The 24,070-nt window shown below is 41.8% G+C and overlaps 2 long non-coding RNA genes across 2 annotated transcripts in view; both read right to left on the bottom strand.

The window, feature by feature from the left end:
• Positions 1–24,070, bottom strand: part of LOC128469323 (uncharacterized) — a 173,484-nt gene that overhangs the window by 108,409 nt on the left and 41,005 nt on the right. The window lies entirely within an intron of this gene.
• On the bottom strand, positions 8,325–8,746 carry LOC128469321 (uncharacterized). Its single transcript, XR_008345933.1, has 2 exons — positions 8,415–8,746; positions 8,325–8,373 (listed from the first exon to the last, which is right to left on the bottom strand). It is a non-coding gene; the product is annotated as an uncharacterized LOC128469321 (long non-coding RNA).

Here is a 24,070-nt window from a genome sequence, read left to right as displayed (position 1 = left end):
ACTCTTGGCATTGGGTAGGCGTCAAATTTTGAGATGCCATTCAACTTCCGATAGTCATTACAGAATCTCCATGTGCCATCAGGTTTTGGCACCAATACAATAGGACTGCTCCAGTCACTCTGGGATTCCTCAATGACTCCAAGTTTTAGCATTCTTTCGACCTCTAAGTTTATAGCCTCCCGCCGGGCCTCAGGTATTCTATAGGGTTTGAGATTAACCCTCTTCCCTGGTTCTGTCACTATGTCATGTTTGATAACATTAGTCTTCCCTGGGACTACAGAGAAAACATCCTTATTTCTTCTGATAAAATCCCTGACCTCTTGCTTCTGATGCATAGATAGCGTCTCGGCTATATTTACCTCTGGCTCGGCCTTAGGAGGCTCTGAAGGCTTTAAAGCCACCAAGACCTCTCTGTCTTTCCAAGGTTTCAGCAGATTTACGTGATACAACTGCTCAGGCTTTCTTCTACCTGGTTGCCTAACTTTATAATTGACGTCACTCACTTTCTCAATTATCTCGTATGGTCCATGCCAAGTTGCCAGGAACTTATTCTCTACTGTAGGGACCAGTACCAATACCCTGTCTCCAGGCTGAAACACTCTGATTCGAGCATTACGATTATAACTGTTTTTCTGAGCCTGCTGAGCTTTCTGCATGTGTTCCCTGACAATAGGTAGAATAGTAGCCATTCTATCCTGCATTTGAGCTATGTGCTCAATTACACTCCGGTGGGGTGTGCTCTCCTGCTCCCAGGTCTCTTTAGCTATATCCAGCATTCCACGGGGATGCCTCCCATACAACAATTCAAAAGGAGAGAAGCCCGTGGAGGCCTGCGGAACTTCCCTAATGGAGAACATTAGATATGGCAATAAAAAGTCCCAGTTTTTCCCGTCAGTGTCAATTACTTTACGTAACATACTCTTAAGGGTTTTATTAAACCTTTCTACTAAACCATCAGTCTGTGGGTGATATACTGAGGTCTTAAGGTGTTTAACCTGCAGGAATCTGCATAGCTCTTTGGTGACCCTGGACATAAAAGGGGTCCCCTGGTCCGTCAGGATTTCTTTGGGGATACCCACTCTGCTAAACATCAGCATTAGCTCCTTTGCTATTGACTTTGCAGAAGAATTACGTAAGGGTATGGCTTCAGGGTATCGCGTTGCATAGTCCAGAACGACTAGTATATACTGATGCCCTCTAGCGGATTTTATCAGTGGCCCTACTAAGTCCATAGCGATCCTTTCAAAGGGCACATCTATGATAGGTAGGGGAACTAGTGGACTACGAAAAGCCTTGAACGGGGCCCTGTGCTGGCATTCAGGGCATGAAGAGCAATAGTTTGCTATAGCAGCAAGCACTCCAGGCCAGTAAAAACGTTTAAGGACTCTCTCTCTGGTTTTCTCAACTCCAAGGTGTCCTCCTAGTATGTGGCTGTGAGCCAACTTCAACACTATATTACGGAAAGCCTGTGGAACCAACAGCTGCTTAATAGTATCTGCAGCTTTCTTTTCTACACGGTAGATTAGGTCATTTAACGTTTCAAAATAAGGGAATGACAGTGCTTCTCCTGGCTGAGCAGCAACCCCATTTACAACCCTTATATTGTTTCGGGCTGCAACTAAAGTGGGATCTTCCCACTGGGCGCTTTTAAAGTTACCAGGACTGATCCCTATGTCTAATAATTCATCATTCTCTGCAGTATTAGCCGGCTCCTCACTAGTTTGTACTGGGTTATCCCCCACTAGTACTGGTTTAGGGTAGTAAGATTTGCCCTGGTGTCTCTCCCGTTGGTCAAAATCCAATTCGGTATTGGCAAAAGGAAACGCATAATCCTCATCAGCTTGGTTAAATTCTGATGAGCTTTGGCCTTTCTTTTCTGCAGAGGCCCATAATTCTAGAAAATGGGGAAAATCTCTACCTATTACCACCTGCTGGGATAGTCTGGGTACTACACCCACTCTGTATTTTAGAGAACCATACGGGGTTCCAATATCTACCTCTGCTGTGGGATACTCTCTCTTATCCCCATGAACACAGATAATTCCCACCTTTTGCACATGATCAGACTTCACATAGGGTATTACAGATTCTGCTATTAATGTGACCATACTGCCTGAATCAAGTAATGCTTTAGACATTTTTCCATTCACATTAACATAGCACCAATAAGGGTTATCATAGTCATTGTTAATAGACGCAACACAATTAAACAAAAATGAATGCATTCCCTCATTTTCACCCATATTGCACTCCATAGGTTCATCCTTCAAGGGGCATTCCTTAGCCATATGACCAGCCTCATTGCATCTAAAGCACTTCACAACATAGTCTGACCCCCAATTAGTTCCTCTCCCAGGCCTATTACGTCTGGTTAACCCTCTGAGTCCTGGAGTATTGTCCCTGGTGTCCTGAGAATATAGCTGCAGTTCTTCAGCCCCCCTTAAACCCAGAACAGTCTTACCAAGTCTTGCAGAATCCTTGACCTTAGAATTTCGGGGTTTATCTGGTGAAGCAGGGCTTAACAGTTCTCCTGCAGCCACATATCTTTCCACCAAGGCAATTAGCTGATCCGCTGTATGTGGATCACTCTGGCTGACCCACCGACGCAGGGCTGCTGGTAAACCACGCAAAAATCGATCCATCACTAGGATTTCCACAATGTGGCTAGGTGAATTGACTTCAGGTTGTAACCATTTCCGGGCCAGATGTATGAGATCAAACATTTGGGATCTTGCAGCTTTGTCCTGGGAAAATGCCCATGAGTGGAATCTTTGGGCACGTACTGCAGAGGTTACCCCTAGACGTGCCAGGATCTCAGCTTTCAATTTTGGGTAGTCGCTTGCTTCTGCAGGCTCTAGGTCATAGTAAGCCTTCTGCGGCTCTCCGCTCAGGAACGGTGCCAGTACACTTGCCCACTCGGTAGCCGGCCACTTCTCTCTCTCTGCTGTGCGTTCAAATGCCAGAAGGTAGGCTTCAACATCATCTGATGCAGTCATCTTTTGGAGGTAGTGGCTTGCCCGAATCATCTTTGGTCCTGGGGATCTCGCCTCAGGGTCCAAGTCCAGCTTTTCAGAAATAGCTTGGATCTCCTGCTGTAGCACACGGGTAGCATTTTGCTGCTCTTCACGGGTTACTTTAAATGCCTCAAGTTGTGCCACTGCAATCTGTTGCACTAAGGTTTCAGTGCTTTCTATTTGTGCTTTGGCCAGGAGTTTAGCATTCTCTGCCTGGGTCAGTACCAATTGCTGCAGAACTGCACTGTTTTCTGTAGCTCTCCTGTTAGCCTCCTGTTGCACAGTGGTGGATTGGATCAACGCCTTGATAATATCCTCCATGTTGAGCTGTAACTGACTTCTACCCACAGACTTACGTGGATGCCCGCATTCTCCACCATATGTGACAAGCCTCCCTTTTCCTTGGGACTTTTGTCAAGGATCTTGGCTGTAACCACAGTCTTCTAGGGTAAATGAAGTCCAGGACACATCCAGCTCAGCTTCAATGTTTATTTTCAAGGAACAAACAGCAGCAGTTGTAAGCAGAATAACAGTCTTCGCTTAGAACAAAACAGGTCACAATTTACCATCAATATGGCTTTACAGAGAGAAACCACCCCTCAGTTTATCAGCTCTCCTAGCTGGCATAACAGTGGCTTCCTCTCTGAATCAGGCTCAAACCCTTTTACCTTCTGCCTGCTAATTAATCAGCCACAGGTGAGCTGCTACTTAGTCCACACCTGTGGAGCTCCTGTCCAGAATGCACACTCTGGACTGGATCAATACAGCAATTAGTGCTGTTGGAGCACTGGCCCACCCTGCTCTTCCAGATGCTCCGCCCCAGGGACCCTTACCATGTTTTGCAAACTGCCAGTAGTGCAGTTTGTAGTCAAACATCTTTCCCTGGGACATATGTTAAGGCAGACTACTATTGACCAAGGCTGGTCTAATATACCTGCCATCTACCACTTTACCAGACCTTGTGTCACAATATATATATATACACATATACATATATATATATATATATATATATATATATATATATATATATATATATATATATATACATATATATACACATATACACACACACACACACACACATATATATATATATACATATACACATATATATATACATATACACACACACACATTATATATATATATATATATATATATATATATATATATATATATATATACACATATATATATATATATACATATACATATATATATATATATATATACATACATACATACACACACCAGCTTACAAATACACTGACCATATCACACCAACATACATACACTGCACTCACACCCCTTTCTCCCCATCTCTTACCTTATCTTCTGTCTTCTTTCTTCCATCCAGTTGTGGGAGCGCGAGGTCTGGCACTTCAGACCTCAGCTTCCCTGCTCCCTCATCACTACGCGCCGGCAATTGATGCCGAGCGCCGGGACCTGCGCTCGGCATCAATAACCGTCGCGTAGTGATTAGGGAGCAGGGAAGCCGAGGTCTGAAGTGCCAGACCTCGAGCTCCCTAATGTCGGGCTAGTTAGAGGGAGGTCGTGATCTCCCCAACCAGCCCTGCTGATCAGGGCTAGTTGGGGGAGATCACGATCTTCCACCTACCTCGGCGCGGCCCTGAAGACCGGCCCAGGGGAGGCGGCTTCTTCACTCGCCCCTCCCCTAGAGATTGGTGGCTTCGTGGGAACCTCCGGCTTGGTAAGTACCCGGTGGATGCCCAAATCTGGCGCTTTCCTTCTCCCTGCGCCGGCTGATGACGCCAAGTCCCGGTGCTCACTTGGGGGGCCGTATCAGTCCGGAACGGCCCGCGGGCCGGACTTTGGACATGCCTGAATTAGATGAACACAAATTTTCTTGTTTCCAGGTAGTAACCCTTTGCGTTCCAAAATATGTTCCAAGGTAGTGTCCATTATTTCTGAATGCCGTCTTTTTTATTGCAAAGTCCAGTTTAAATAGTTTATTGTTTGCACAATACTAAAATCTAAAATAAAGGAGAAAGAAATAATAATATACATCCTATAATACATATGCAGGTTATTTATAGCTTTTGCAAATATCCAGATACGGAAATTTAACTAAATTACCTAACCATCCCTGGATATTTTAAGGTTAACCACTATTAGTTCTTGACATAGAAAATTCATTGCTTCATTCAGAAATAAGTATCTACACTATTACAATTGTGACAAACCCTGTAGCATGAGGGCCACACATGTCACTTTTTAGGGGTCCTAAGCACAGTCCTCTAGGGCAATCAGAGTCAGGAACAGCAGCTTTGAACAAAATAGCGCTTTATTTTTAATCGCTCAAACCCCAAAACCAAATCATAAAACGAAAACCTAGCTCCCAATTGGAGCCCTCTCTAACTTAACTATGCTGGTCTAAACTGACCAGCCTAATCACCCACTAACTCAACCTCCCAGCCAGACCCAGCTACGCCAGGCTCTGGAAAACCTCCCCCAGACAGCACACAAAATGTCCAGGCAGGTATTGCCTCACTTGGCTCAGGGCTGGTCTTCTTCAGGGCCTCTCCTTGCCCTGGGAGCACAGGGAACTTCCTCTTCCCCCAACAGTCTCTCTGAGTATCAGGCTCCAGGGGTTTTTAATGTCCAGCACCTGTGCCTGATGTCAGCCTCATAGAAATCCCGGACCAGATCCTGTGGACTTCTTGCCTCATGGAAAACCCGGCATGGAGTTTCCACAAAATGGGGAAATGGAGCATTGGCCCACCCTGCTCTCCAATTGCTCCACCCCAGGGACCCATACGTATACTCTGCATAGCAGCTGTACTCAGACACCATGCTGATCATCTCCCTGGGGTTCACACTGTCACATATCCTCCCCACCAGCTCAGAACCATGGGGCTGAGCGACCATGGGACTAAGCAGCTCTGCTGATGACTTCCCTCTTAGGTTGGCATCAGGGGGCTTTCCTTTCCACACACCATAAATGTGGCCCGGTAGTGGATACTTTCTCCTAGTATCCATATGCCCTTCTGGGTTTCTGCAATGATCAGTGAATGGGTAACACTTTGCACAGCCACGTCGCTTCTCTGTACAAATGAAGACCATCGTAGCTTGCCCATTAAGAAGGTCTACCCTGTGTGGTCTACACGATACAGCCAAGCGCACACCATCTTCAAGCTGTTTCCCTGTAGCTTGTTCACCATCACTCCATTTGATGCGAAGCCCATGTTTATGGTCATTTACCCTAGATGCATGTAAACGGTGTACCTTACTGTCGCCTGTAGAAGGTTCCATCTGTGAAGTAGAGTTTCTACTGGAACTGGGACCACCTGCTCCCTGGAGCAGCTTACTGCCATGTTGCTCTACTAGTTGGCCCGTACTTTCAGCACCATGAATAGTCCCTCCGTCACTTAACCCATAAAGCTTACATTTAATGGCATTCTTAACAACAGTCTTTTTCTCCAGACATCTTGTATCGTACTGTGGCTGCTCACCTGCTGCTTGTACAATTTGTGACGTTTCAGATACTGTGTCCATTTCCTCTTGGACCTTAATCTGTTTCTGTAGAGCTAGCTTGGCCTCCCTTTCTTCAGCTAGCTGTATACCCAGTTCATCTAACTGGAGTTGTAGTAGTCCATGTTTTTCTACTGCAGTAACCCTTTGTTCCTCAAGGGTTGCTTTCACCTCTCTCAGCTCTAAGGTTGATATTTCCAGTTGATACCTGAGGAAGTTATTATCTTTATCCAGTTCAAGCCCAACATGTTGAAGCTTTACATTCGAAGCCTGGGCGGTCTCCAGACTCTCTGCCATTTTGTCTCTCTCAGCCTGGATATCAGCAAGCTGCATCAATAATGTTTGCCTGTCCCGCTCTGTATTAGTCAGTATTGCTTCCAGCTTACATTGGACCATATCTCTTTCCCTTAAAGCCTGATCTCTGGAGCGGATAGCCAATGCTAACTCCTCCTCTTTTAGAAGCATAACTGCCTCCATTTGCTTTAGCTGGCCTTCTCTGGCCTGTAGCTGATCCTTGCACGATTCCAGTTCCGCCTTTTTCTGGAAATACTTGTCTTTTAGTGCTATGTTGGCCTTATGAAGTTCAGTGTTCTCTTTACTGGCTTTAAACAAGGCCTGGATTTCATCTTGCAGTTCTTTTACGGTCTCCTGCAGCTTTACTTTTTCTAGACGCTCAACTGCAAGTGTTAAATTCACACTGCTATTCTCAGAAAGGAGCCTAAATACACGCTCCGCGTCCTCTTTACCTTTCTGGGACACCTCTGCGAGACGTTTTTCAGCCACCAGCTTTTGTTCCTGCAACTGTTGCATCTCTTGAAGTTTTGCTGACGTGTCAACATCATGCTTTTCTCTAGAAGCAGCCACTTCATTTTGCAAAGTGAGATTCTCTCTCTCAAGCTGGCCAATAGTTAGGTGCAATTCCGCCTGTAATTGTGCTGCTTGTTTTTTAACCTCTATTAATTCATGTTCTTTTAGCATACACTCATCAGTCAGCTTTTTGTTCTTGCAGATCTGTTTCCCAACATACTCTGACTGCTCAATCACATACTGATTCAGCTCATCTCTTGGCATAGCTTCCACTTTCCTGAGCTTGGTAGTCCATGCCACATTGTTACAGTCACCACGACTCAGTTTTTCATAGCAAACATTCAACTCTGTCAGTCTCTTAATTTCATAGTCTCTCTGTTTGATAGCATCTAGTTTATCGGTTACTTCTTTCAGCTGCAAGTTCAAATCAGAGACTTCACCCTGGTGCAGCCACTTTAAGGATTCAATTTCCTCCTTTAACTCCTGAGCCTCAACACAGGACCCTGCACAGTTTATATATGCCTTTTGTGCCAGTTTCAGTGGTTCCACATATCCACTGCAGGTTGGCTGGCGAGTGAAACATGGAAAGGACATTTTATTTCTGCTTTGTGGTCCTTTTCTCATCTTGCATTAGACCAACAGTCAGTGCAATACACAAATCCCAGAGTCTTTAATCACCCCCTCTGCAGTATGCAATCAAGTAATTACCAGCAGGCCATAGAGACAAAATGCTTTTGTTTTGCAGGTTTCACAGATACGCAATACTTTGATCCCGCAAGTAGAAACTTCACATCCGGATCATCCTCCATAAGCATATGTATTTCAGCCAGCAATACAAAAGGGCACGTACCATGCAACAGTCTTTGCAGAGTTTCCACTCAATCCTCTGGGTTAAGCTGTAATAACTTCTGGCACATCCACTGCAGCTTGGTAGCTTCAGGCCGCACAACACTTGGGGTTCCTGGATCCAGTGTAGCACTCGTCACCAGCATCCACTCAGTTGTTCACTTGGTTCCTGCTTTCTGCCCACAGACCATAGCAGTGCTTTGCCCGCATTCTCCACCATATGTGACAAACCCTGTAGCATGAGGGCCACACATGTCACTTTTTAGGGGTCCTAAGCACAGTCCTCTAGGGCAATCAGAGTCAGGAACAGCAGCTTTGAACAAAATAGCGCTTTATTTTTAATCGCTCAAACCCCAAAACCAAATCATAAAACGAAAACCTAGCTCCCAATTGGAGCCCTCTCTAACTTAACTATGCTGGTCTAAACTGACCAGCCTAATCACCCACTAACTCAACCTCCCAGCCAGACCCAGCTACGCCAGGCTCTGGAAAACCTCCCCCAGACAGCACACAAAATGTCCAGGCAGGTATTGCCTCACTTGGCTCAGGGCTGGTCTTCTTCAGGGCCTCTCCTTGCCCTGGGAGCACAGGGAACTTCCTCTTCCCCCAACAGTCTCTCTGAGTATCAGGCTCCAGGGGTTTTTAATGTCCAGCACCTGTGCCTGATGTCAGCCTCATAGAAATCCCGGACCAGATCCTGTGGACTTCTTGCCTCATGGAAAACCCGGCATGGAGTTTCCACAAAATGGGGAAATGGAGCATTGGCCCACCCTGCTCTCCAATTGCTCCACCCCAGGGACCCATACGTATACTCTGCATAGCAGCTGTACTCAGACACCATGCTGATCATCTCCCTGGGGTTCACACTGTCACACAATGTATATACATATATAAAAAATATAAACCAGGTTTGTATGTAGATGTTGCATATAGATGTTACATGTTAATATAGTCCTGTATTTAATAGTGAGTTACCGGTAAAATAATTAGTGTGAGTGAAAATGTAAATAATGTGTTGTGTACAACTACATTAATATTATGTGTGTGAGTTACATTGTGATTACCATTGGTGCGTGAATATATAATAATTAATTATATATATTCTAAATTAATATAATATATATGCTAATATATATACTATTTATAAATAAAAAAGAAAAAATAAGTATGTATACTTATGTGTTAAATACGTGCTGTACTAAGTGTTAATGTATATATTATATGTGAATTAAAAAATGTGAATAAATATTTTATTTGTATGATATATAAATACATAAATATAATTAAATAAATATAAATTGTGTATTGTGCTGGGTGCACATTATATCGTTTAAAATAAAGTGTGTTATTTTTTAACTATTTACATTACGTTTTATTAAACTAAATTATTTAGAACTATATAGATGTTGTATATCACAGTGTATATAATTACTATTGATATACGAAAAGTGTATGTTTGTTTATATTTATATGTGTATACTTAATTAAGTTTTTACAAAAAAACTTACTATGTCAATCTCCGCATTTAAACCCCTTGGTTCCATGGTCTCCAATTTATGGATCCAGTATGACTCTCGTTGTATTAATTTTTTATTCCTATCTCCTCCCCTCCAATGTGCCTTGACTATTTCAATACCAATAAAAACGAAGTCTTTAAAATTGAATTTGGGACAACTTGCACAATGTACTGGTACAGAGTGGTTATTAACTTTTTTTCTGATATTGTTAAGGTGTTCCAAAATTCTTACTTTTAACTTTCTTTTTGTTTTTCCTATATATTGTTTACCACAGGGGCATTGCAGTAAATACACTACAAATTCTGTATTGCAATCTATATGTGATTTTATCACACAATTCTCCCCTGTGGAAGTACTTGTAAAGCTTTTAATTATTTGGACACCTTTCAAATTACAAGCTTTACATCTACAACAATAGTTAAAACCATCTCGGTGCAAATTATTCTCCTTTTTTTTCTCCTTTGTCACATAACTGGGTGCTAAAATATTTTTTAGGTTTCTTGTTTTCCTTAAAACAATTGGGGGTTTCTCTGGTAAAATGGTTCCTAAAATAGGATCCCTCAACAGGATTGGCCAATGTTTTTTTAAATTTTTTCCTACTTTGTTATATTCTGTGTTAAATTCAGTGATAAAGGCATAACCAAATTTAGAGTTATGGTCTTGTTTGATTTTATTTGAGGTTAAGAGTAAATTTCTATCTTTCTTTGCCATCATTCTTTAAATTTTTAAAATTCTTTTAATTTTTATTGTAAGCTTTTTCAATCAATTTTGTTTTAATATGATTGGCCTGTCTTCTATAGTCACTTTCATTGGTGCAATTTCGCCTGACCCGGGCAAGTTGTCCTTTTGCAATGCCTCTGAGCCAGGGCTTATGATGGCAACTTTTTATATGAACATAGCCATTGCCATCTGTTTTTTTTAAAAAAACACTTTGATTTAATGTTAAGGGTAAAAGACAAATTGGCATCATTAGAATTTAAAAAATTCACATAATCAATAAAATCGTCTTCCGACCCATTCCAAATAAGAATGACATCATCAATATATCTACGCCAGAGGACCAAGTTGTCCCTCCAGCCATGTTCAGACCAAACATAGTCATCTTCCCAATGTCTCATAAAGATATTGGCATAGCTGGGGGCAAACTTGGTCCCCATGGCGGTGCCAGTGGTCTGTAAAAAATATTTACCGTCAAAATAAAAATAGTTGTGGTTTAAAATGAATTCAATACAATCCAATAAAAATCCTTTAAAATTGACGGAAATGTCATCATCATTCTCCAAAAATTTATTAACCGCTTGTAACCCCAGGTTGTGTTTAATAACACAAAAGGTTGTGTTACATCCAAAGTGGCCCATTTAAAACCTTCTTGCCATTCTATATTCTCCATTTCTTTCAAAATCTCCGCCGTATCTTTTATGTAAGACAGCGATTGTTGCGCATATTTTTGTAAAAAACAATCTATAACAGCTGATAAGTTACTTGTAATGGAATCTGTGCCACTTATTATTGGACGTCCTGGGGGTGTAGGTAAATTCTTGTGAATTTTGGGAATGAAATAGAAAATCGGCGTGATAGGAAATTCTTTAAATAAAAACTGGTAATTTTTTTCCGAGATGATGTCGTCATCCACAGCATTTCTCAAAAGTTCTTTTAAAACATTCTGAAAATCATTTGTGGGGTCATTGTCCAATTTGAGGTATGTGTGTGTGTCATCCAATATACGATACGCTTCTTTAAAATAATAATCTTTTGTCATCAACACAATTCCACCTCCTTTATCCGCTTCTTTGATTACGACATTATTTTTTTCTTCCAATTTTTTTAGTGGGGGCTGTTTTAAACCTTTTAAACATTATTGCACCATTTGTGGTTTTTATTCTTTTTACAGAGTATTTTTAAAGCTGTATCCCCAGAATTTGTTCTGTTTTATCCATATACCTGTTATAAGGGGCTTTTTGAAGGAAGAGTCCATGGGGAAGCTACCACATATTTGTTCCGAGGAATGAATAGAGGGTTAAAAAGCTAAGTACCCTGTTTTTATATTTTTTCATTCTTGTAGAACACAGTTACAACTGTATTATATATGTATATGTGTATGTGCTCATAGAGATCGAGAAGGTAAATGACCCCTCCTCTCACAAATTTTTCACCACACGTTTCTAACTATAAGTGGTGGAGTTGTAGGTGGAAACAACCGGAGAGCGAAATGATCAAAAGACGCCCGGACGAGTCCGAGATGTGCCGTCTCTTTTTATACTATCTCCGAGGGGATAGCTGTATATCTTCATCCCCCACGTTGTACGCGATGACGCAACGCCGTATATTACGGCAATGGCGATTCTATGCGATGACGGGCCGCCGTACGACATAGGTGATGACGCGACGCAACTGAAATCTGGAAGTTTCCATCTATTTAAGCCGAACAATGAGCATAAACGGAACTGATTATTTTCGATGAACACACACAGCATTTGACTTGATTTTTCTCCTGAAGAAGCCAACGAGCAATTGGCGAAACGCGTTGAGAGAACTGCAGACCGCTAAACCAGCTGATTTGGGACAGTGTTTGTTTACATTGCGCTTTTGCACACTATTTTTCTTATAGTTGTGCCACTTCCAACTGTAAGTGTATCCAGACTTCTTGGTCCATGCTTGTGATAATACTGCACCATTCCTGGTTTCCTTGTTTTTATAAATTTTAGAAGCCATTAAATTCTACTGAATCCTTGACGGGCCTATTTTATCCAGCCTGTTTGTGAGTGGATCTGATACCCTATTTATTTTTTATTTTGGTGTTTACATATTGCACTATTATTGTTGTTTATTTTTTCCCCATATAAATGCGCTCCATGGTTTATCGTTTGTGTTGTTCAACACTTTGAGGAAGAGTGTTATTGGAAGCTGCTTGTAATTGGGGAGTATTAATACTTTTTATTTCATTTTATCTATATTATATTGCATCTACACGTGGAATTTAGGTTGTTTTGTCTTCACATTCACTGTTCCTCTGCCCCTGCAAAGCGGGATAGAGATAGGAATAGCGGGACAGAGTCCCAAAATCGGGACTGCCCACAAGGGACAGTTGGGGGGGGCATGCTAATCAAGGGCATACATTGCTAACCATTGCTGAAAGGTATCTAATAGCTTAGTAAGTATACACTTATGTCAATAATAATACATTGAACAAAAAGTTTTCAAGCACTGTAATAACAAACACCTGGAAGGCATCAACACCCTGTTGTCAGAATTAAGTTAACATGTAACCAAAGCCCAAATGCCCTGAAGTGTGTTCGTGAAAGCATGTAAGCATTTTTCTCTTCATGTTAATCATCATGTAGGGCACACCAGAAAGTTAAGAGATCCAAATCCAGGATTTCATCATAGGAGTGTGAGTTTAGTTGGTTGGAGTGTGTCAGTGAGCTTCCTTCCACTTTACTAGCCAACCAACTGCTAAACTATATAGGATTTTTTGGAAACTTGCTAAGAACTCTTGTTCTGATTTTCCCAGTGAAAATCGGGATTAGCATTAATTATGCTTTGGGGAGAAAATGTAAATGTTATTCAACAATGTCCTGTGCTGTAACATGCTATGTGCTCAAACTGATTTTTAACTCACAGTAGGTTCCCTGAGGCATAAAGGGTTAACTTTGTTTCATAAAACTGTGAAAAGACCAGGACAATTCACAGCCTGAGACATGGAGAGTAATGTTTGGTTTTGTTAAGCCATACCTAGCCAGGAAATATCTTTCCAAGATGCATTAACTATGTAAATAAACCCAGGCAAGTGTATTCCTGTCAGCACATGAAATGGTTTCAGTAAAAACACCTCAGAGAGGCCAACTTAGATGATAGTAAAATAAGGTGACCAGATTTTTAAATTTGAATCCAGGGGCATTTTTTTAATTGGTAAATAGTAAAATTGGTAAATGGTAAATGGTATTTTATAAGCATATTTTCATCATATATATGCAAGGCATTTGGTATGTGTTTATGAAGTGATTGTATTATATATACATTATTTCTCACATTTTGTCCATTTGGTGCGGAGGATTTTGATGAGCATTTTAACTAAGTGGCATCTATGTGTACTGGATAAAGGAGTCATCAAGGCTAGGTAGATAATAAAGGATATAATATTATTTGATGGGATTGGAAGTACATCAGTACATCATCATATCTGGCACGCCTGAAGCTGCAATTTAGTGCTAATCCTTTGTGATAAAATATGCTGACTGAAACAGAGTAAATAACACAAAACCTTTTCCTCTCACTGATTTCTGGGCCTAGAATGTTTTGTCCTCTAAAGTGACTACAAATTTAGGAGGGTGTTTTATCTCTGGATAAGTAAAAATTAAAGTTCAATTTATTCCTACAGTAAGTAAAGTGCTAGGAAACAGATGACCAAACACACACACCAGGACAGGCTCTGCCACACCAACACACACACACCAGAACAGGCTCTGCCATACTAACACCCAAACACTCACACCAGGACATGCTCTGCCACACCGACACCCACATCCTGATAGGCTAAGCGACAACAATAAAAAAAATTCCATACTGCTTTGTTGTTGAACCCACCTTTTGTGTTTTTGCCCCCTTGTGTATCATCCCCAGCTGGCACTATGTGTATTTATGCTCCCAGCCTGCCCCTCCCTTTAGAAGTTATACAGCTGAGAAAGAAGAGTCCTCAAGAGAGAAAACATAGTTACTTTCCAAGCAACCCAAGGTCATGTTCATGTGAAATATGCCAGAAACTTGACTGAGTAGGGAGAGACAAATAAATATTTCCTGTAATAGAGGCAAACTGTTAAAAAGGTTGTGACGCGATGCCCTGGACCCCGACTGGGTACCTCCGTCAATAGCTGCTTCCTAGCTCTTACAAGAACTGTATATGGGCACACTCCAGTCACCCAAATCACTAGCTGAAGCTTAATGCAGGGTGTAGTATAAGAACTGATTATTCAGAGTCACACGCAGGGTTTTTAATACAGACATACAGTAGCTCACAAAAGTGAGTACACCCCTCACATTTTTGTAAATATTTTATTATATCTTTTCATGTGACAACACTGAAGAAATGACACTCTGCTACAATGTAAAGTAGTGAGTGTACAGTGTAAATTTGCTGTCCCCTCAAATTGACTGAACACACAGCCATTAATGTCTAAACCTTGGCAAGAAAAGTGAGTACAGCCCTAAGTGGAAATGTCTAAATTGGGCCCAATTAGCCATTTCCCCTCCACGGTGTCATGTGACTTGTTAGTGTTACAAGGTCTCAGGTGTGAATGGGGAGCAGGTGTGTTAAATTTGGTGTTATCGCTCTCACACTCTCTCATACTGGTCACTGGAAGTTCAACATGGCATCTCATGGCAAAGAACCCTCTGAGGATCTGAAAAAAAGAATTGTTGCTCTGCATAAGGTTGGTCTAGGTTATAAGAAGATTGCCAAGACCCTGAAACTGAGGTGCAGCACGGTGGGCAGGACCATACAGTGGTTTCACAGGACAGTTTCCACTCATAACAGGCCTTGTCATGGTCGACCAAAGAAGTTGAGTGCACGTGCTCAGCATCATATCCAGAAGTTGTCTTCGAGAAAAAGACGTATGAGTGCTGCCAGCATTGCGGCAGAGGTTGAAGGGGTGGCGGGGTTAGCCTGTCAGTGCTCATACCATATGCCGCACACTGCTTCAAAAGTGCAGCTGACTTTTGTTTTGGCAACAATTTTCACGCCCTTGTTGGCCTTTATGCCCGTGTGAAGGCCCTCACGTCTGTCACGGTTAGCTATCGAATGACCAGACACATAGGGTGTGGGCGTGCAAGGGTTAACGATACCAGCCCATTGGTCACTCACTTAACCCTTGCGCACAGCACAAAAACCATACTAGGCTGGTAATATGCTGTCACCACCAAATTATGTTTTAAGATGACTACAGCGGATGCTTTGGTAATGTGTACTTACTGTGGTTTATTACAGCTTTCTGGGAAGGTAAACTGGATTAATATGTAGTTTAATCTGACGAATGTCACCTTGCTTATGTACAAAAATGATATGAACAATGGTGACTTAGACACAGAGTATACGATACAGTTTGTAAAAATAAACAAGGAGAAACACAGAAAAACCTAATTATACAATATATATGGATTTCCATATGCTCTGTTCTGTGCTTCTGATTCCTTGATTTCGGTTTTGCTCTTAGCTTCAGCTCTGTTTCCTTTATAAGGTGTGCCCCACCCATCTTATGAACCTTTGCCCCCCTTTCCCTCAATTATCTGAGGATCTTGGTTCCTCTCCCCATGTCCCAGTTAAGATATCCTATTCTTGCTTACAGGAGAAGCGTCTGAGGATCGTGGCTCCTCACTCCATCCCTTGTGTTCCTTGTTCCATGTCGTTTGTTGTGTCCTGTACATGTATGTCATGTATGTTTCTTGCTTGGTCTCCCAGTCCCTTGCTCGCTCTGCCCCCCCTGCTTGCTATGTTTCTGCTGTTACTCTGCTTAGCTTTCCTACTCCCAGCCTGCAGCATCCTGCACATTCGTCTGGAGAGCTATGTCTCATGCCTGCTTCAGGGTGCCTGCAGGATATCACCAAGTTTTGCTTTGTTCTGGAAAACATCAGCTGCTATGTCTGGGCCCTGGCATGTGGCTGCACAACCCTAGATGCCCACCCAGGTGAGTGCAGTTACCCTGTCCAACTCCACTACTGCGCAATAACTCCTGAACACCATCTTTGGGTGATCTGGGTCATTACAGTCGTCTGTATGGACCCAGTTCCTGACAGGGAGTTACCGCTAATGGTCACTGATGCTGAACCTGAATGAATTTATGGCATGAACACAAGGTGTTGGTCAATCTGTGTGGCTTAAGAGGGCAAGTTGTTGGCTGTAAAACACATCTGTCTAGCTTAATAAGCCCAATACAGGCTCTGCATGACACATCCATCATCACAACCTACTCAGAACAGGGAAACCCTCGTCTACCATCATCCAGCCAAGATATAACTTGAGCCGAACTAACCCTACACATGTAGTCTCCTTCACCTCTGCATAGGCTTTGCTTTCTAGTGCCTTTCCCACACTTACCTGTTTAAGTGCCTGAGAGGCAGAAGAGGCCGGTGTGACACAGGAGGACCTTATTCTCCGAGCAACTTGAGGCCAGCAGAGGTGGCCCATCATCTGTAATGGCCACCATCTGACCCTTTCCCACTAGGATCTGCTAAGGGAACGAGGCTTGGGTGGCCCATGTAAAGGATTTTAATTATGACTCCTGGGCTCAGTCATGATAGGGTTAATGAGTTAAGGATAGTTATATAACTTGTAACGTAGGCGTCAACATGTGTGCTTGGGCGGTGCCCATTAGATAAGGAACCACCCAAGCACACAAGAACCAAATGGCGGAGGACCTCCATTAGAAAGTATCTGGCCAGCACCATAAAATAAGCCTGCATCACAGAATAGAACACCATGTGAGGATGAAAATAAGGGGAGTCCGGTATGCAAGAAAAGGCAGACTGACCTAGAAGCAGCCAAAATCCAGAGAGCACTGTTTAGGCGATCATGCCCGAAACCCAGGAAACAAGCCAAGGTCACCAGAAAAGTAGCAAAGCTCGTTAATAAGCAGAGGTCAAGGTCTCCAGAAAAGTAAAACTAAAAAGAAAAAATAAATAAACATTTTCTTGCCACAAAACCTCCTGGTTTCCATCGTTGTGGCCATTGCAAAGTCTGTAAGACTTGCTATACACAACCAAAGAAAACAACATCATTCACCTGTACAAACACTGGAAAAGAATACATCATCAAAAACTTTATACACTGTAACACTAAAAATGTTATATATTTGCTACAATGCACATGTGGAAAGCAATATATTGGCAGAACTACGAGAGAACTGAAGGTTAGAGCGCTTGAACACTTAGGAGGGATCCGTAACAACAACATCAAACACAGTGTCCCCAGACACTGTAATACATGTAGCTCCTTTTCATTACCGAATTTTCAAATTATAGGGATAGATTCAGTAACGGTACACTGGAGAGGAGGCAACATCATTTCTACACTTTCAAAAAAAGAAACACAATGGATTTTCAATTTCCAAACATACAAAAAAGATGGCCTTAATACAGATCTGGATATCATTACTTTTATATGAGTCTAGCCTTGCTTCACATTATATTTTATTTCCACTATATTTCAAACTGGATCATCAGTAAGAAACAATCCCTGTACTTCGACTTTGTCCTTTTACTAATGTTTTGTACACTTCCACTCAGATATATGTTTATACATGTATATATATATATATATATATTCTCCTTTATATACATATTTTTTTTGGTACCTTATATATATCCTTTTGGTTCCAGTTTTTTAACATATGTTAACTGAATTTTTTTATTTTTTTATTTTTTTTATATATATATATTTTTTTTATAAAAAAAAAAAAAATAAATAAAAAAAAAAAAAAAAAAAAAAAAAATTATTTATCCATACATGGATAATCTATCTCTCTCATACATCTGTCTAACACTGACATACTTACCTTATATGACCTATATCTCTCTCATTTATTTTTTCACTCGTTTTTTGAGCTGTGAACATAATTATATATTTTTTTCCCGTCCTTTACCTCCTTTATACCTTCATGAGCTTGGATCTCCAATATAGCTCACAGAATCATTTTCCATAAGCTCCGACATCCAGCTCCTGAAAAGAGATCAAGCCGAGAACTGCCTCAGCGTATACGTTGCCTGGATACACCTCGTCATACACAGAAGACCGAAAAACGCCCACCATTGACGCATCAACATCTGAATGTAAACCACGCCCATCCAGGGAAGAAGAAAGAAGAAGCTTGATCCGTTGCTAGGATACGACGCAAGGAAGTGATGACGTTTTTTCCCAACATGCACCGTGACACTGTGAGGAGCTTGATCCGTTGCTAGGATACGACGCAAGGAAGTGATGACGTTTTTTCCCAACATACACCGTGACACTGTGAGGAGCTTGATCCGTTGCTAGGATACGACTCAAGGAAGTGATGACGTTTTTTCCCAACATGCACCGTGACTAAAAGCATTCTGGAGGACATTTAAAGCGGACGGCGACAATCAAGTTTTATTCTATTTTTACTCACCACGATTGCGGATTATCATAGCGGATGACATCAATTGATATTTATTTCTCCTGAGGAAGCCCAGTGAGCGGCGAAACGCGTTGAGAAGTTTTTGATCTGCATGTTCCTGATCCACTTCAATGGACATTTATTTTGAATAGCGACTTGAATTCAACCATCCTGTAAGTGCTTTTTTAACTTGCGCACATACTATTAAGGAAGATACTGCACCATATGGTTGTTTTCTTTATTTTATGCTCTTAGAGATTTTAAAGAATAAAGAACAGTCTTCATACCTCAGACGAGCCTGTTGTGCTGGCACTGTTTGTGAGTGCATTTTACACCTTCTACATATCTTATTGTTTTTGACAATATTACACTATCAGATTATTTCTTTTTTCTATGTACACATGCGCCCCGAATTTTGCTGGTCTCCAGAAAAGTAGCAAAGTCCGTTTAAACAAGCTGAAGTAATAATCAGGAAATAGGAACTCACGAAACTGGAACTGCAGAGAAAATACATGAAGCAACGAGCAGTAGCGAAGATGGAGTTTAAATGTTCCCGGGCAGATGACGTCATCGGGAGTGCGCACAGCTGACAGCCTCCTGGCGACGGAGAAAATTATGGCGGGGCTAAACTTGCGCGTCAACCAGATCAGCGTGGACGCGGCAGAGGACCGACCCACCGGTACTCAGGTGAGTGGCTGCGGCTCGGGTTCTGACACACCATGACGTAAAGTCACCAGAATCAGGAATCTGCACACACTCCCCACAGGAACTCAGGTGCTTAGCTGTGCCAGGAAGGGCCAGCTCCCCAGTAAATCAAAATAGAAAAAGGCTCCAGGCACTCAAGGGTTCCATCAGGCAGATTTATTGAAAGAGACGAACAACAACGTTTCGACCTCACAATGAGGTCTTTATCAAGTAGGATATGACGTAAAGACACTTGCCCCTGGAAGATTCTGGAAAGTCCCAAAAACGGCTAAAAAACCCACGGCCGCGACTACGTACTTTGGAGCCTCGTCTGCGTTGTCAGAGCCTGGTCTGCGGAATCAGAGGTTCAGGACAGAACATACAGAAATCCAGAAATGGACCACAGCAAGACAAGAAAACTGTAGCAAGACAGGAACAAACAGAGACATGCAGCTCTGCAGCCTGGGTAGAGCGTGACACCTATATTTTATCTCTGATCCTAAATCCTTTCAGGTCGCGCCAAAAATTATAATTCAAATTAGATTTTACCATTACGATAGTTAATCAAAATATTATTTATTGTAAAACCCAATATACAAAATATCTATATTTATCATGCAGTGCATAAGATAACACAGAAAATATATCTTCAAAACATGTCAAAATTAATCAAATAAAAAACAGTGTATTATGGATTAGTTATTAAATATGAATCATAACCTTATGAGTCTCACACACAAAATGCAAAAGGTGAAAAAGCACATTGTATAAGCATTTCAGCTTGATCAAATTATATCACCTTATATTAACGGCATTTAATTTCAAACCAATTCATTTCCAATCCGCTCAGCAACCAAAATAAAACCAAAAATATAAATAATCAGGGCGGTAATAAAAAGATCACTATCTCTCTATATTAGTTTTACTAATACAACAATTTTAAAAAATATTTTAAGACTGTCTAAAGAGTATTAATTAAATTTCTAATAGATGCAAATAATGTCAAACTTCAGTTACAGGTAAAAATACCTTTTACATCATTGTCATTATTACGGGTTATAAGCTGCAGTCTCACAAGCCGTCACATACAATAATGCCGTATATTATTTCCCAGAAGAAGGGAAATCTATATTGAAGCAGGCAAAATTCACCTCTATTCAGAATAATAAAACCATTATATTTACCACCACTTGTTGCTGTTGTCCAGCTGGTCCGTGTAGATATCAATCCAGATTCAGTAGAAAAATCAAGAGGAAAGAAAAATAACTTTCTTAAAGTTTATTACCATATTGGCTCGGATATAAGCCGCACCCGAATATAGGCCGCATCCTAAAAGTTAGGTGCTTTTTTAATGAAAAAAGTTTCTGCCCCCCCGAGATATGTTGCCACGAAGATGTACACCCCCGAGATATGCTGCCACTCTACCCCCCTGAGATATGCTGCCACTCTACCCCCCGAGATATGCTGCCACTCTACCCCCCGAGATATGCTGCCACTCTACCCCCCCGAGATATCCTGCCACTCTACCCCCCCGAGATATGCTGCCACTCTGTCCCCAAGATGACTCCCCCACCAGACTTACCGGTGCAGACTCCACAGGGTCTTGCGGGGCCGGCGGGGGACATCTACACATAACACCTATTCAACTTCCAGTGCCGGCACTTCCGCTGTGGGAAGTACCGGCAAGGAAGATTGTTCGCGCAGACGTTCACCGGCAGCGGCAATGCGAGCAGAAACAACCTCCACTGCCGGCACGTCTGCAAGATGTGCTTTAAAAAGATTGTTAAAGCACATCGTGCAGACGTGCCGGCAGCGGAGGCTGTTTATGCGCATCGCCGCTGCCGGTGAACGTCTGCGCGATGCGCTTAGACAATCTCCCGTGCCAGCACTCCCCCCGTGGGAAGTGCTAGCAGGGGAGGCTGTCTGGGCACATCCGAGAGTAGGATACAGGTCCCCTGCACCGCTGCGGGGGATCTGTATCCTAACCTGCTGCCTGCCCGGCGCCCGGGACTGCATGTCCCGGGCGTCAGGCGATAGACCCCAAATATAGGCCGCACCCCCACTTTAAGTCTTTAAAATGGGGAAGTGCGGCCTATATTCGAGCCAATATGGTATATATGTTAGATACTCAAAGTTATTTTGAGAGTGAAATATGGTGCCAAGATCTTGTGATGTTCCAAAATTCCAATTGTCTTTCTGGTTCAAATTGTCTGGGAGTCCCAAATTGTTTAAAACTTAAGCTTTTAAAGACAGAGTTTCTTGTCATATTCTCCACCTGTTCCAAAATTCCAATTGTCTTTCCGGTTCAAATTGTCTGGGAGTCCCAAATTGTTTAAAACATAAGCTTTTAAAGACAGAGTTTCTTGTCATATTCTCCACCTGTTGAATTAAATTCTCCAATCATAATTGTGGGTTTTACTTTTCTTAGCATATTTGCACCATTGTATTTCCATCATTTACCTCTGAAACGCTCTGGTATAAGAAATAACTTTAAGACAATGTATCCCCCATTCCAATTTACATTCCTAGAGATAAGCAGCTTCTACTCCTTAAATTTTCCCATGGAAGATATACTAATTAGGAAATATTTGCTAAAGCAGCTATATTCATAAAAGATTATTTGTTAAGATTATTGACAAATGAGAAAGATTTGGGTATTGTTATAGACAAGAAACTAGGCAACAATGTGCAATGTCAGTCAGCAGTTGCTAAGGCCAGTAAGGTATTGTCATTTATAAAAGGGGACATCAATTCGCAGGATAAAAATATAATTTTGCCCCTTTATAAATCAATGGTAAGGCCACACCTTGAATATGCTGTGCAATTTTGGGCACCTATATCATAGCACTAGAAAGGGTGCAGTGGCGGGCTACAAAATTAATAAAAGCAATGGAGCACTATAGTTATGAAGAAAGGTTAACAAATTTAAATCTGTTTAGTTTAGAAAAATGGCGCCTCAGAGGGGATATGATAACATTATATAAATATATTCGGGGCCAATACAAACCATTGTGTGGAAATCTGTTTATAAACAAGACTATGCATAGGACACGCGTAAGGTCACGTGTTTAGACTGGAAGAAAAGAAGATTTAGTCTAAGGCCGAGGAAAGGGTTTTTTACAGTAAGGACAATAAGGATTTGGAATTCTCTGCCTGCAGAGGTAGTTTTACCAGAGTCTGTACAGACGTTTAAACTGCAACTGGATGGATACCTGGAAAAACATAATATTCGGGGATATAATCTTTAATTATGGGGAAACAGCTTATTGATCCAAGGAGAAATCTGACTGCCATTTTGGGGTCAAGAAGAATTTTTTTCCCTGGTTAGTGCAAAATTGGAAAGAGCCAAACTGGGGGGTTTTGCCTTCTTTTGGATCAACAGCAACAAATTAACAGATATAGGAAAGGCTGAACTTGATGGACACATGTCTTTTTTCAGCCTATATAACTATGTAACTATGTGTTTATATAAAATACAAAAATATAAAATACTTGTTTCCCAGTCATCTTTATCCAGCACACATGAATGATGAGGAGTTAAGATTCTATTCCCAGGCACTATTTTGGGATTTAAATAATACTGCGGTATTCTATTATCGTAAAGGAACAATTTAATATAGCTTTAAAAAGAATGATTTATAGCTATTTGGTTGGTAAATAGTGTGGCTCAGATAGGCGTGTGTAAGGGGTGTGGCGTGTAGGCGCAAGAGCTCAATACACGGGGCTTGTGTCCAAATATTTCCAGGGCTTTTCATTCCAAGTCCGGCCCTGGCTGTGATATTGATTTGATTGACCAAGCTCGTCCCCACACCCTTTCCATCTCCCCAAAGACTGGCAGTCATCCGATGTGTCTACCTAATGTCCTTGTTGTAGAAAAATCAACCTGAAACAGCTGGTCCAAATTGAAAGAATTATTTATTCAAAAAGATTACACTGAAAGTGACATACAGAGTGCATGCACCTTAATGCGGTGCGTGCACGCTGGCCCCTTTAATTTCATGAACGTCCTCCACCCGCTGCCCACACCAGACATCAGGAAGCAGTGGTAAATTGGGGGGGTGGTGTTATATTCCCATAAGGCATAGTAACATAGTAACATAGCTCATAAGGTTGAAAAAAGACCAAAGTCCATCAAGTTCAACCTATATACATATTGTGTCCCTACTGTGTTGATCCAGAGGAAGGCAAAAAACCCTTATGAAGCAGATGCCAATTGCCCCATACCAGGGGGAAAATTCCTTCCCGACTCCAAATATGTCAATAAGAATAAATTAGACTTGTGCATTCGTCTTCGGGCGAACATGGAAACGTACACGAAGAGTGCGTTTTCGTGTTAGTTCCGAAGACACGCCGAAGAGAAGACGGCGGCGGTAAAACGTAGGCGAAGACGAAGACACACACCACGAAGATCTTCGTGATTGTCTTCGTCTTCGTCTACCATTCTCCCCCCCCCTCTTCTAACTTACCTTGTCTTCGCGGCTTCGCCGCATCGCGGCAGTTCCCGGAAGTTCGCCGTCACGGGTTACAGGGCAGTGCGAATGAGCCTATTGGTCGCCTACAGGGACCTCCTCTGTCATCAACC

The sequence above is a fragment of the Spea bombifrons genome, chromosome 11 (assembly GCF_027358695.1).
Source record: "Spea bombifrons isolate aSpeBom1 chromosome 11, aSpeBom1.2.pri, whole genome shotgun sequence".
NCBI lineage: Eukaryota > Metazoa > Chordata > Amphibia > Anura > Pelobatidae > Spea > Spea bombifrons.
Note: the sequence above shows the minus strand (reverse complement) of the source record. Positions and strands in the feature narration are given on the sequence as shown.